General features: G+C 43.7%; 1 long non-coding RNA gene across 1 annotated transcript; it reads left to right on the plus strand.

The window, feature by feature from the left end:
- Positions 1 to 8,142: 8,142 nt before the first annotated feature.
- Positions 8,143 to 8,696, plus strand: LOC118495573. Its single transcript, XR_004898027.1, has 2 exons — positions 8,143 to 8,275; positions 8,458 to 8,696. It is a non-coding gene; the product is annotated as an uncharacterized LOC118495573 (long non-coding RNA).
- Positions 8,697 to 13,975: the final 5,279 nt, after the last annotated feature.

Raw genomic sequence — 13,975 nt, forward strand, 5'->3', positions numbered from 1 at the left:
CTGTAGCAAGTATCTCACTATCCTTAACGTTATCCAAATTCATAATTGGAAACAACAAATAATATATCCAGCTACAAAAAAGCTGGAAAGTCGAAAGTTAGACAGAAATACAAAGAGTCCATGGCTATGAAGATGATACACCGTCTTGTCTCTTCTCATTGGTTTAAACTGGCAGCTTTCAAAATACCATTTTACATTATTGTTGTGCTGCAGAGCTGTCCTGCTGACATATCATATTCTACAGACTCAAGACATTTTTCTTTGTTTGGTATGAATCCTTACAAAAATCATAATTTTAATATTATACAACAGCATCCCGAAAAGAATAAATTGGCAACATAAAAATAAATTATCAAATGAAATATTAAGTCATAAATTACCCACCAACAACTACACACCAAAAACTACTGTATCTTGTATGGGACAAAAAACTCAAATGGCTCTATTTTTCTTTTGAAAGTCATTGCAACAGTGACAACTAGTGGCCTACTCCAGGTTACTACCTTACATTTACATATATATATATATATATATATATACCATCCACACCATCCTGGGACACAATAGGGAGCGTTTCTCCTTCACAGACCACCTTATCTGTGCCACCTTCTTGCAGGGGGACAGGTTTGAGGAGTACAAGGATACCTTTCCTGAAGATGCATAGAGCGGCACCATGAAGGCGTACCTGATGCTCAGTGGAAGCAAGCTGAACACAGAGCTCAGTCTCATCTACAGCAAGGAAGAGTTCAAAGCCTGCCGTAGCTGTTTATGGAGAATAATCTCAAATAATTCTTTTCAAAAACTGTGACTGTAGTAAAAGTTGTCATTACCACACCTATGACCACGGCTGAAGCTGACAGGTGCTTCTCAACTGCTCAATGGTGTTTTAAGCCCCCAACCAAGCCTTCAAGGCAGCACTGCGACGGTCGTCTTCAAGGCACCTAACCCTAACCTTAACCATAACCATAACCATTGCCTAATCCTAGTGCCTTCCAGGCAGCGCGGCCTGGAAGACGACGTTGGGGGCTTAAAACACCAAACACCTTCTCAACCTTGAAAAGAATAAAAACTTTTCTCAGAAACACCATGACCCAGGAGAGGCTGAATGTATTGGCCATGCTGTCCACGGAAAAGAGACTTGTTACTGAGATGACTGACTTTAATCAGAGTCGTTGAGAAATTTGCTGGCCAGAAGGAAAGGAGAGCAGCATTTATGTTCAAGTAGTTAACATGATTTTTGGTAGCAGGTGGGAGGATATAGTTAAAAAAAACTCAGAGTCACTATCTTCTTATGTTTGTAACTTGAATCTTGTATCGTATTGTCTTGCTCTTCTTAAATACATAGTTGTTTAAATAAAGTACTGCTGGTTGTTTGCCCAATTTCAAACTGCTGCTTTCTGTTTATTTGCCCCCTCACCAAAAACAAGCTCCCCCCCCCAAAAAAAAGTGTTATCACCAGCCGCCACTGGTAGACATCCCAGTATCAATACACATATTAACCCACGCTTCCTCCCGCTTCTGGTGTTCCTGCATATGTACTAACCAGCAGCTGTCAGGTTGCCGGTGAAAGCCCTCCTGTAGTGTTCTCTGTCCTACGGTACTCCGTCATGCTGCCTGGCCCTGTACCCATACATCCATGCCCTGTACCCATACCTGTACCCATACATCCATGCCCTGTACCCATACCTGTACCCATACATCCATGCCCTGTACCCATACATCCATGCCCTGTACCCATACATCCATGCCCTGTACCCATACATCCATGCCCTGTATCCATACATCCATGCCCTGTACCCATACATCCATGCCCTGTACCCATACATCCATGCCCTGTACCCATACATCCATGCCCTGTATCCATACATCCATGCCCTGTACCCATACATCCATGCCCTGTACCCATACATCCATGCCCTGTACCCATACATCCATGCCCTGTACCCATACATCCATGCCCTGTACCGGGGTTATCTTCTGTTTCGGGTAAAGGGGGCTTTGCGTTCTCCTTTACCTTGTTAAGGTAAGCTAGGTCAGCCTCCTTGTGCTCACTTCTCAAATGTACTTTCCAATTCGTGTGATTTTTCCCTGTAATAAATTGTCCACATATTTTACCACCTTCCACTGCAAGGCGCTTTTATCTGACACAGTCATAATCAAATAGGTCTCTGCCGCTTTCTTCCGACTTTCGCTACCGCCATGATGCCAGGCGAGAGGCACGGACATGTTGTGTTCAATTTGACGTGGAATGTCGGAATTTCTGGGTTCCCAGTTGGAAACTATAAATGTCTACGGCATAGACTGAATAAAAAAGGTCTATGGTTGGAAATGTTAACTCGGAGAGATATAACGTTATTTGCTCTATGAAAGCATGGACAAAGATGAAAACTAAGGACATTTACTCAATCATTTTATTTTGGTTTAGTTAGTTTTGCAAACAGACATTACAGTTTTAGTTAGTTATCGTTTTTTTGTAATGCCTCGTTTTTATTTTTATTTCAGTTAACGACTGTTTTTTCCCACCTAGTTTTCGTTATTTCATTTGTTTTCCATGATGATTGTAACCTTGGTGCCAACCCAATTCCCTACAGACTTTGCTACTGCCACCCCCAAAATATATAATATATAAATATAATATCCATAATAATGCATCTGGGAGATTTTGGCTTCACTTTGTACAGCATGATCACGTGTTCCTTTAACCCTCGTGTTGTCTTCCAGCGGACCGTGCACTTGTTGACGTGTTTGTCCCTTTTTTCAAGGTACTTTTTTAAAATTTTTTATTGTTTTGGTGTTTTTTTATGCCGTTTTACACTTCTTTTCACTACCCTGTTTAAACACCACTGACACCAACTCATTACTAGATTTACACTTTTTGGATTTCATGGTCAATAAACCTCATTTATTAAGGAAATGATACCTAATTCATTGAGTTAAAAAAGCTGAAATTGTGAATTATTTAGACCAATATTAAACCTACATTGTGTGATTTTTTTGAGTTGATTCTTAGCAAAAAAAACCTTTGTTCTTTCACAAATATGTACTCATTCATGTGTAATTACTTCCACCAACTAATCAAACGCCTCCATCTTTACAATACAGTAGCCAAAGAGGGACATACCTCCGCCTTTCGCACTTTTAGACTCACCGCGACGAATGCCAGCTGGGAGGGGAAAAAGAGCCTGCCCCCATCAGCCTCTCTGGCTCCACAATTAATATTGTGGAGTCTTTCCGCTTCCTGAGAACTACCATCTCCCAGGACCTCAAGTGGGAGCTGAACATCGTCAAGAAAGCACAACAGAGGATGTACTTCCTGTGGCAGTTGAAGAAATTCAACCTGCCAAAGACAATGATGGTGCACTTCTACACAGCCATCATTGAGTCCATCCTCACATCCTCCATCACCATCTGGTACGCTGCTGCCACTGCCAAGGACAAGGGCAGGCTGCAGCGTGTCATTCGGTGAGCTGAGAAGGTGATTGGCTGCAATCTGCCGCCGCTCCAGGACCTATACGCCACCAGGACTCTGAAGCGTGCTGGAAAGATTGTGGCTGACCCCTCCCACCCCGGACACAAGCTCTTTGAGCCACTCCCCTCTGGCAGGAGGCTGAGGTCCATCAGGACCAAAACCTCACGCCACATAAACAGTTTTTTCCCCTCCGTCACTAGTCTTATTAACAAGGCCCGGAAACCACTCTGACTCTCTCCACACCCCACCTCTGGCTCTACATGCCACTGTACTTAATCTGCTCTTTTTATCTTAATTCTTACTCTCTTATTTTTAATACGTTCTGTGTGTGTATATATACATATATATATTTATACTTATATTGTTTGTTCTGTTTAACCTGTTTGTTTAACTTAGAGAATGTGACATGCACCTACAACACCAGAACAAATTCCTTGCATGTGTAAAAAACGTACTTGGCAATAAAGCTTTTCTGATTCTGAAGAGAATTAAAACGACGATTCAGTTGGTTATCATATACAATTTCACCACTAGATGGGAGAAGATCTTACACAATGTAGCTTTAAAGGAAGGACAATCACAGAAGGGTCAACGTTCAGTCAGGATACGAAAGAAAATGGAACAAAACTAATTCAAAGAAAGTAGCGATCCGATCTTCTGTTGTACTTGTGAAGCGTGTTGTGTGGAATCATCCGTCCCTGTTATTTTTGGGTAATCAAAATGAGGTTGTTAAAAAGAAACCCATATTTCTGAGATAGACAACTTAGATATCGGGTCAAATTTCAAACCCAAAGACAACACAAGGGTTAAGTTGAGGTTATAACCTTTCCCCCCCCCCAGAGAGATGTCATATTTATTTAAACTGCTCTTTGCTGATTATAAACAAAGGAGACAAACATATCTGGTATTACATTTGTTAGGCTTTAATGAATTTGTGCACAAGCTTTCCACTTTTTCAGAGACAAACTGTGATAATGAAGTCAGAGGTTAGACGTCTGCAGGGAGAAACGTGAAGCAGATTCAGCCTGAGAGAAGCCGTCTGTAACTCATCGCAGTTCGCTCGGATTAAAGGGAGACTGCAACCAAAACAGAGTATGCCAACATGTTGAGGAGATACCCGCCTGTTTGTCTCCGCGAGTGTGTGTCCGCGTGTGAGAGAGAGTCTGTGTGAGTGAGTGAATGCGTGTGTGTCTGTGTCTTTGTGTATGTTTATGTATGTGTGTGTCTGTGTCTCTGTGTGTGTGTGTGTGTATGTGTGGTGTCTGTCTGTGTGTGTGTGTATGTGTGGTGTCTGTCTGTGTGTGTGTGTGTGTGTGTGTGTATGTGTGGTGTCTGTCTGTGTGTGTGTGTGTATGTATGTGTGTGTGTGTGTGTGTGTGTGTGTATGTGTGCATGCGTGTGTGTGTGTGCATGCATGTTTCAGGTGAATCTAAATTCAATTTTATTTATAGTTTTTTATATATATATATATATATATATATATATATATACCTATATATTAGGGCTGTCTAACGATTAATTTCTTTTTATTGCGATTAATCGTTCAATTTCTGTAGTTAATCGCGATTAATCGCATATTTTATCACATGATTAAAATTATATTATTTTGCATTTCAGAACAGTTTTTAAGTCCATATTAACAATGGAAAGCCATTCTTACCAGTGGATCTGGATTGGGAATCAAATTTGTATGTTTATTATTTATTTATTTACTGTAAACAAAAGAAAAATGTGTGAATCTGTCATTATTGCACAATTCAGAACATGCCGACCGTAGTACGTCTTTAAGACCTGAGTCCTCTACGATGCTGACAGGTCTGCAGTTAGTTGCCTCCCATTTTGTAAGAGGTGTAGCAATTTTTTGAGCCCGCTAGCATCAACCTGAGTCACGTTAACTGTACTACTATTTTTAGCTCGTAGGTGGTAGCTCCAGCTTGACGTGCTTCGGTGATATTTTAATTCGGCTTTACACAACCTGCATATGGCTTCGACTTGTCTACGAGCTGTCCGGGAGTTTTGGAAAATAAACAGCGCCATTAAGAATTGTGTTGCTGCTGTGTTTCTCCATCATGCTGCAGCCTGCAGCAGCAGGATGTGTTAGGAGGAAGTGGCAGCTTGATGAGAAGTAACGGTGCTGCAAAGGGTCAAAATAGTAGCCTGTTAGGCACCACGCAAAGCCGAGTGAAGTGTAAAATAAATTAATAAATGGTGGCATGCGATTAAAAACATTTACGCGTTAATGCTGACAGCCCTAATATATATATATATATATATATATATATATATATATATATATATATATATATATATATATATATATATATTCGCAACTGAGATTAAAGATTGATTTTCCTCTCGGGGGATTGGCATACTCTGGTTTTTGTGCCTCTTAAATAACACAGAAACACTGTTTCAGGTCCATAGTCACTTCAGTTCACAAGGGAAGGTTAGGTTCTTACTGACACACAGACAGACAGACACACACACACACACACCCACACACACACACACACACACACACACACCTGTATATATGGCACGAAAGCATCCACCTCCATCTGAGAGTCAGCGTGGAGTCCGAACATCTTTTTAAAAGGTCTATTACACTCAAACAGCACTGAAGAAAAACATCACAACCTCTAGCTGATCCAACACAGACGATTAAGCAAAGTTTGTAAAAACAATACAAAGAATATGAAAAGAATTGTGACTAAAAATTGTCGGTTATATTTCAGGCATGCAGGCAAACAAACACAATGTAAACTTCAACACCGGCAACAGGTTCACAATCTCCACAGGCGGACAGGCGGAGGAATGAAAAGGCTCAGAGGTCAGACTTTAAATACTCAATGCATGTTAAATATGTCAATTTACTGGTGTAGTTTGGTATGAAATAAAGGGTAGGGCTGCACGATTTATCAAAAAGTAACTGAAACTGAAATTCAGAACCTTTACTCAACGTAAAATTCCTATGTCGGTTATTTTGTGTTTTTTTTTAAACCCTGTTAATCCTTTCCCCACACAACCTGGAGCCTATGTTCCCATGTTTCTGTGTCTAAGTGACTGATGGGAACAACAATCTGTGACATTGGTCCAGTCGCTGCAGTCGGCAGCGGTGAAACAAGCTACAACGTAAGTTAATAGGACGATTATCCAGCTTGTATTTACCTTCACTAAAGTTCTGTTTTTCCCGCTGACAGGCTCAGATTATTATTCTAAGTGTCTGACAACATTATAGAAAGGATTTCTAAGGAGGTCGACCTTTCTGTTAAAGAGTAAGATCCTTTTTTTAAAACATAAAATCATCTGCAAAATTGCATTCGCTAAACCCACCAGACTCCATGTAAATAAACTGTATAATGTATAATTTTAGCATCGTAAAACACACTTCATTCAAAGTCGACAGAAACAAAATAAAACTATGAAAAGCCGTTTTGGGTCGTCTTTCCACTTTTCCAAACATCACAACTCTAGTGTTGGTTGAAATAAACACATAGTTTACTGATTTACATGTGAAAATATGTTGGCTCTATACACGCTAAAAGTACTGATTTTTTAAATGGAGTCTGGTGGGTTTAGTGTTAGCGACTTCAGAGCTGTTTCTGGTTCAACAGAAAGGTCTTAAAGAGGTTTTAAAGGTCTATCTCTGTAGGGATCCTTCCCATAATGTTGTCAGACACTTATAACAATAATCTGAGTCTGTCAGTGGCAAAACCAGAACTTTTAGTGGACCAAATTGATGATGCACATTTGCCCGATAGGGTTAAATTGCAGCCCGGTCTATGGCTGCCAGTTACAGCGTTCACACTAAATACTGGACCAACTTCAAAGATTGTTGTTCCCATCAAAACATAGGAAAATAGGGTTTAGGTTGAAACAGTAGTTACCATTTAGGTTTAGACAAAAACAGGCAGCTCACGGGACACCAACACTCGTTTCCTGGGTGAAAGTCTTGTTAACTTTTCCAGGACGCAAACTCCGCTCCGGAAAAACAATATAATGAGATGACAAATTTTGGCGTCAGTCAGCGTCCACTAAAAGTTTTCTGTTTGCCGCTGACAGACTCAGATTATTATTCTAAGTGTCTGACAACATTATGGAAAGGATCCCTTCAGAGAGAGACCTTTTAGTTAAAGAGTAAGATCCTTTTTGTTGAACATGCAACCGCTCTGAAATCGCTATCTATTGCAGGTAGATAGTGTAAAGCTTTCGTGACTCTTATGCTTTGGCTACATTGAACAGGTAACGTATACGGACCGTTCGCGGAGCGGATGTGCTGCTGAATGTATCTTTAAAGGCCCTGACACACCAACCCAATAATACGCCGTTGGACAGTCTGGCAAGGTCGGTGACTCAAGTCTGTCTGGTGTGTTCTGTGCCGTCGTGCAGCCGGACTCACTAACCAATCTGATTGGTGGAGCGCTAACCTGGAAATGGCGAGCGGGATGACTACGAACGCCTCTCAAAATCTGACGAAAATCTTTTAAACTGACCTTTGTTGATCTGAAATGAAGACAGATTCAGCAACTGCACGGCCTATTTCTCTCTTAAAATGTTTTCAGAAACACGTTTCGGTGAACTATCTTCGTAAAATACCGGATCGTTTTCCGAACGAGCCGCCATTATGGTCGGTTGTAAAATCCGGGAGCAGCAAGACCCACGTGACGCGTTCGTCCAATCAGCTGCCGGTTTTCATTTTTTGGGCGACAATACAGAGCAGCGCCGCCTGCTGTTATGGAGACGTATTACGTCTCGCGCACGCGCAGAACGTACGCTCAAGTCGGCGTCACTTTGGTGTGCTCTGAGGTACTTTTTTGACAAACTTAGTACAATACGAGATCGTATTTCGAACGAGCCGCCTTTACTATCGCCTGGAGAAGCCAGACCCACCTGACACGTTCGTCATTTCCGGTTTTCATTTTTTGTATTACGTCTCGTGCACGCGAAGAACGTACGCTCAAGTCGGCGTCGCTTCGGTGTGTTCCGAGGCACTTTTTGGACCTCGGGGAGCCGACAGATCAGTCCGACTGCCTTTTTCTGCCGACGGTCGGCCGTCGTGTTGGTGTGTTTAACCGTCTCCACCTACAGCGCCACACGCCGTAGGATTGTGTGAGTCACAGGCGAGACGGAGGGCTTTTTGCTTTGGGATTGTTGTTGTTTCTTCAGTTTTTTGGAGCCGGCACAGAGCTGTGAAAACATCAATCTACTGCCAGCTGTTATCAGAGGACGCAGGTGCAGGAAACAAGAAATAAAAACAGAAAATCTAAAAATTAAACTGCCAATACGCTCACTGACAGTCATTAACGTTTTCGGTAGTTTAATTTAAAAGACATATAGACACTATATGATCCATGTCTGTGCCAAAGGGCTGCACACACCTCGCGTAAAATATATAAATAGAACACTGTCCTGCGTTTAGGCTTGTAGAGCAGATTTCTACGGAGCAGATGCATCACTATGCTGCTCTCTGTCCGTAAACAGTTTCATTGATTCATTGTGTAAACAGTTTCATTGATTAAAGTGGAAGCGCAGTGTTGGAACATCCGCTCCGCGTTCGTTTCGCTGCGATGTAGCCGGCCTGTAAGTGTTTCTTAGGCTACGTTCACACCGCAAGTCTTAATGCTTAATTCGGATTTTTTGCTCAGATCCGATTTTTCTGTTTGGCTGTTCACATGACCTTTTAAAACGTGGCCTATATCAGATTCCAGTGTGGACTGTTTGTGGTTTCGAACTGACCCGCATGTGCAAAAGAACAACAACAATGACATCAGACGCAGCACGCTGTTGCACTAAAGTTAGGGAGGTTATGGAGGAAGTAATGTTTGTGTAATGGCAGCCGTAACATTAATGAGCAATGAGCATCCACTAATTAGGTCTAACACCTCCCTCTCCCTCCACTGACTTGCTCCATGTCTGGTCTCCATTGTGTAGGCCTAGTCCAGTTTTTAACGTTACTGTCTGTGTCTAGGGCTAACTCCCGCCGGCGCATAATTGTGACAAATGTCGATTACGATTGACGTAAAAGTCGCATCGAATCCGCCTTGGTTGTTCACACTGCGGCCACGCTGAAAAAAATCAGACCTGGGTCTGATTCAGGACCACATATGGAAGTGGTCTAAATCGGATTTGAAAAAATCTGATCTGGGCTAGATTTGAGTGTTCACACTACTTCTGAAGAAGTCTCACCTGGTCACTTGGCCCCCCCCCCCCCCCCAAAAAAAGTCAGATTTGGGCCACTTTTGCCTGCAGTCTGAACGTAGCCTTATTCTTTCGTTTACTCTCTAATTCTTTTCCCAGATTTCTTATCTTCTTTTCTTATCATATAGATATATTTTTTTTACTTCATGGACAGATACGATGAAGATGAGGCTCCAAAAGTGCTTCAGAGGAAGAAAGAGAGAAAAGAAAGAATATATTTGAATTAATGTTTAACGTTAAAAGTGTCTTTTGCATAGCTTCCTTTCATTTTGTCTTTTTAAACTCTGGGATCAGAATGTTTTATATTTCTTCTGGGCTCCTACATATTAATACTAACAAATAATCTCAAGTCTTCGCTTCGGGGGAAAGACAGTAAACATCTTCTGTCGGGGGTCAGGGGTCGGGGAGGGTAGAACTACGGAAGCCCAGAGAAGACATACTGAAGTCTTGTACACACATTGTTTTTCTTTTGATCACAACGGAAAATTAAGGCCCTGAACATAACAAGATCTGTTTTCCTGTGAGCATGAAATTACTGTTCCATGATTGAAAAATAAAGTGCTAAAGATGAGGCGAGAAAAGTAATTTTTACCTGTTTTCACAGCTTCTTCCTTTGAGACAGACAACTTTGTTTTTTTACTTTAAATGTCTCCTTGAATACCTGCTTGTTTTTGCTCTCCTTTTATCTACAGAGTCACTACATGTCTTATATTGGTTTGATGAATTTGCAGGTGGGTCTTACTCATGGATGTGTAATAAGACTAGGGGTAAAACCACGTTTGTTCCACTTGCTTCCCTTCCTTAGTCCGTTCGTGAATTCGTCAGCTGTTTGGATGGAGTTAGCAACGGCTTTCAGGAAGACTGCTCTCTGTATCCTCACTCATAGCTCCTCAGAGATCCCTCCTCCATCCTCACTCATAGCTCCTCAGAGATCCCTCCTCCATCATAGCTCCTGAGATCCCTCCTCCATCCTCACTCATAGCTCCTGAGATCCCTTCTCCATCCTCACTCATAGCTCCTGAGATCCCTCCTCCATCCTCACTCATAGCTCCTCAGAGATCCCTTCTCCATCCTCACTCATAGCTCCTGAGATCCCTTCTCCATCCTCACTCATAGCTCCTCAGAGATCCCTCCTCCATCCTCACTCATAGCTCCTGAGATCCCTTCTCCATCCTCACTCATAGCTCCTGAGATCCCTCCTCCATCCTCACTCATAGCTCCTCAGAGATCCCTCCTCCATCCTCACTCATAGCTCCTGAGATCCCTTCTCCATCCTCACTCATAGCTCCTGAGATCCCTCCTCCATCCTCACTCATAGCTCCTCAGAGATCCCTTCTCCATCCTCACTCATAGCTCCTGAGATCCCTTCTCCATCCTCACTCATAGCTCCTGAGATCCCTTCTCCATCCTCACTCATAGCTCCTGAGATCCCTTCTCCATCCTCACTCATAGCTCCTGAGATCCCTCCTCCATCCTCACTCATAGCTCCTCAGAGATCCCTTCTCCATCCTCACTCATAGCTCCTCAGAGATCCCTCCTCCATCCTCACTCATAGCTCCTCAGAGATCCCTCCTCCATCCTCACTCATAGCTCCTGAGATCCCTCCTCCATCCTCACTCATAGCTCCTGAGATCCCTCCTCCATCCTCACTCATAGCTCCTGAGATCCCTTCTCCATCCTCACTCATAGCTCCTGAGATCCCTCCTCCATCCTCACTCATAGCTCCTCAGAGATCCCTTCTCCATCCTCACTCATAGCTCCTCAGAGATCCCTCCTCCATCCTCACTCATAGCTCCTCAGAGATCCCTCCTCCATCCTCACTCATAGCTCCTGAGATCCCTCCTCCATCCTCACTCATAGCTCCTGAGATCCCTCCTCCATCCTCACTCATAGCTCCTGAGATCCCTCCTCCATCCTCACTCATAGCTCCTCAGAGATCCCTTCTCCATCCTCACTCATAGCTCCTCAGATCCCTCCTCCATCCTCACTCATAGCTCCTCAGAGATCCCTCCTCCATCCTCACTCATAGCTCCTCAGAGATCCCTCCTCCATCCTCACTCATAGCTCCTGAGATCCCTCCTCCATCCTCACTCATAGCTCCTGAGATCCCTCCTCCATCCTCACTCATAGCTCCTGAGATCCCTTCTCCATCCTCACTCATAGCTCCTGAGATCCCTCCTCCATCCTCACTCATAGCTCCTCAGAGATCCCTTCTCCATCCTCACTCATAGCTCCTCAGAGATCCCTCCTCACTCATAGCTCCTCAGAGATCCCTCCTCCATCCTCACTCATAGCTCCTGAGATCCCTCCTCCATCCTCACTCATAGCTCCTGAGATCCCTCCTCCATCCTCACTCATAGCTCCTGAGATCCCTCCTCCATCCTCACTCATAGCTCCTCAGAGATCCCTTCTCCATCCTCACTCATAGCTCCTCAGATCCCTCCTCCATCCTCACTCATAGCTCCTCAGAGATCCCTCCTCCATCCTCACTCATAGCTCCTCAGAGATCCCTCCTCCATCCTCACTCATAGCTCCTGAGATCCCTCCTCCATCCTCACTCATAGCTCCTCAGAGATCCCTCCTCCATCCTCACTCATAGCTCCTGAGATCCCTCCTCCATCCTCACTCATAGCTCCTGAGATCCCTCCTCCATCCTCACTCATAGCTCCTGAGATCCCTCCTCCATCCTCACTCATAGCTCCTCAGAGATCCCTTCTCCATCCTCACTCATAGCTCCTCAGATCCCTCCTCCATCCTCACTCATAGCTCCTAAGAGATCCCTCCTCCATCCTCACTCATAGCTCCTGAGATCCCTCCTCCATCCTCACTCATAGCTCCTCAGAGATCCCTTCTCCATCCTCACTCATAGCTCCTCAGAGATCCCTCCTCCATCCTCACTCATAGCTCCTCAGAGATCCCTCCTCCATCCTCACTCATAGCTCCTCAGAGATCCCTTCTCCATCCTCACTCATAGCTCCTCAGAGATCCCTCCTCCATCCTCACTCATAGCTCCTGAGATCCCTCCTCCATCCTCACTCATAGCTCCTCAGAGATCCCTCCTCCATCCTCACTCATAGCTCCTCAGAGATCCCTCCTCCATCCTCACTCATAGCTCCTCAGAGATCCCTCCTCCATCCTCACTCATAGCTCCTCAGAGATCCCTCCTCCATCCTCACTCATAGCTCCTCAGAGATCCCTCCTCCATCCTCACTCATAGCTCCTCAGAGATCCCTTCTCCATCCTCGCTTATAGCTCCTCGTGATCACTACTCCCTCCTTCATCCTCGCGACAGGAACAAGAGCTTTGCTAGGAGGAGATTTCAAATAAGAGACTGAAGAAGCAGCCCTGGATACAACGTTCAGAGTTGCTCAGTGGCGCATGAAACCAAAAAAGTTCATCTTCCTCGTATACACTGACCCTGATTATCGGTGCTGCTTCCTCACTGTGCGGCCCGTAGAGCAGGAGCACTAGAGACTCCGAGACTAGAGACTGGCGCTCCGTTAACTCAAATGTGGATTAAATGATTTAATCGTGCAGCTCTTGTAGACTTTCTAAATGTTATCAGACCGAATGGATCAAATTCTGAAAGTGAAACGAGTCATTTCGAGCTTCTGGAGTTATATAAACAGCGTCTCTTGGACAATGGACTCAGATATTGAGTCCCACGGAATCTGTTTCAGGTCGGCGTGTTCAGATTTAACTGAGTTCTGACTCAAAGACGAAGGAAAAGTGAGATTCTGCTGAATTATTTTCTGATTTCTGGAAAACAAACCTGTTATGTTGGCACCTTGAAACTAATTCCTTGTGATCACAAGAACAACTCTGTCTCTGAGATTGTGTGGAGGAACAGAAACAGTGGGAACCTTCACACTATATATAACAACATTAAGACGCCTGAAACGCCTCCCAGTCCTCCAACAGGAGAACGTATTAATACTTATTTGAGAACATAATCCGAACCAGCATTAGGAAACCCCCGAAATGCAAGGCCTTATGGGTAGAAAGAGACGGATGTAAGAACAAAACAAAGTCTCACTCCAATAAACTACGCTCACACTAAAATATTAGTGAAACTATGATGCTCTGTGAATCTAAAAGGAAATTAAAAACAAGGGATGCACCGAATGCAGATTTTTGGGGTTCGGCCGAATACCGAATTCACTGGTTAAGATTTTGCCGAATCTGAATACCGAATACCGAATCCTACTCCCAGTTTTTAGCTGTGACTGTCCTTCCTTTGCCGTACCTGAAGTTGCTGCATTCTGGCTGCTGTCTGTAGATTCCTTCATGCACAACTCATATTCTTCC

This window comes from Sander lucioperca, chromosome 8 (genome assembly GCF_008315115.2).
Source record: "Sander lucioperca isolate FBNREF2018 chromosome 8, SLUC_FBN_1.2, whole genome shotgun sequence".
NCBI classification, from domain to species: Eukaryota; Metazoa; Chordata; class Actinopteri; order Perciformes; family Percidae; genus Sander; species Sander lucioperca.